This window comes from Crocodylus porosus, unplaced genomic scaffold, assembly GCF_001723895.1.
Source record: "Crocodylus porosus isolate Cpor-Errol unplaced genomic scaffold, CroPor_comp1, whole genome shotgun sequence".
Classification (NCBI taxonomy): Eukaryota; Metazoa; Chordata; order Crocodylia; family Crocodylidae; genus Crocodylus; species Crocodylus porosus.
Genome location: NW_017728947.1, coordinates 98,767,195 through 98,768,424, shown reverse-complemented (window position 1 = coordinate 98,768,424; position 1,230 = coordinate 98,767,195). Strand labels below are relative to the sequence as shown.

Sequence of the window (1,230 nt, the reverse complement as noted above, 5' to 3'; positions counted from 1 at the left end):
TTCCTCCTCCTCTTCTTCCCTGCCTGTCCTTCCTGAACAGTTCGTACCCATCCATGACAGTGCTCCAGTCATACAAGCTCCCAACAAGTCTCTTATTCCAATCACGTCTTAGCTCCATGACTGTGCAAGTATTTCCATTTTTTCCTGCTTGTTTCCCAGGCTCAGTGCATTCATGTACAGGCACCTGAGGTAACTAGTCAATTGTCCTGATTTCTCAGGAAGTATGAGAACACCTCTCCTGTTGCCCCCTCCTGCTTGCTCTTCCTCCAGGTCTCCCACTTCTCCACTTACCTCAGGGCTTTGGTCTCCATCCCCCAGCGATGGAGCTCTTCAAATACTCAAGTGATCAGCTTGGCATGTAAACTTCTGTGGAATGGCACAGCGGTAGGCAGCCTGTTGCTACGTTCAGAATTCACTCTACACTCACCTGCTAAGTCAAGGTAGATCTAAAGATTGAAATAGTACCATGTGATTTAATTGTTAATTTGGCACATGAAAGACTTAGACGGTATCACAGTGCGTGCACCCCCTCACCCCCGGCTACACACATGGCAAATCAAGCTGTTGGTTTCATGACCTTCAGAGAAACTAATTTCTTAATACTTGCATCATAGGGCTGCATCTTGCTTATGTAAATCTTTGGTAGCTCAGAACTGATGTCCTGTTTTACATCACTGGAAATGAAACGTGAATCTAATCCTGCCAGCTTTGAATGTTTGAGATCAACATCTTCCTAGGTGCATCCCTACTGGCTTCAGGAGACTTGCACTCAGATGAAAACCAGCCCACTGTAAACCACTGAGCACAGTGCTAAGTTTCCTCCTCTGGCACTCCACTGCAAGGGAGCCCAGATTACCCCTTGGTGTTGGTGTGGTCCTGCTGTCTTGGCCATCACAGTTCAGCCTGACTGCTGGGTGCTACATCAGACTAAAAACAGTTCAAACAAGTCTGCAGCAGGCAAAACCTTTGCTTGGCCAGTTGGGGTGAGGGGTGGGGGTGTTGTCTCCTGCAATTGCTGTCTCAACTGACCCTTCCAAAATGTTCTGTCCCTGGAAACAGCAGCAAGCCAAGACTTTTGCAAGGATCCTTACACTAGATTGTGAAGGATGCTGGTCATTATTCTAGCAGTTTATGCAGGTGCCAGGACACCAGGGGCTTCTAAATTGCTGTCTGCTTTTGCTTAGCCCCAGGAGGTGTTAAAGTTACAGAAGCTCATTATTTTGACACAAG

The 1,230-nt window shown here is 47.2% G+C and overlaps 1 long non-coding RNA gene across 2 annotated transcripts in view; it reads right to left on the bottom strand.

Annotated features, from left to right (window-relative positions):
- LOC109321774 overlaps positions 1 to 1,230 on the bottom strand; it is an 81,266-nt gene that overhangs the window by 22,549 nt on the left and 57,487 nt on the right. The window contains exon 1 of one of the 2 annotated variants that reach the window (XR_002104171.1): positions 292 to 442. The exons of the other annotated variant lie outside the window; for it this stretch is intronic. This is a non-coding gene — a long non-coding RNA (uncharacterized LOC109321774). Of the gene's footprint in view, positions 1 to 291; positions 443 to 1,230 lie in introns of those variants that run through there. 2 annotated transcript variants of the gene reach the window in all.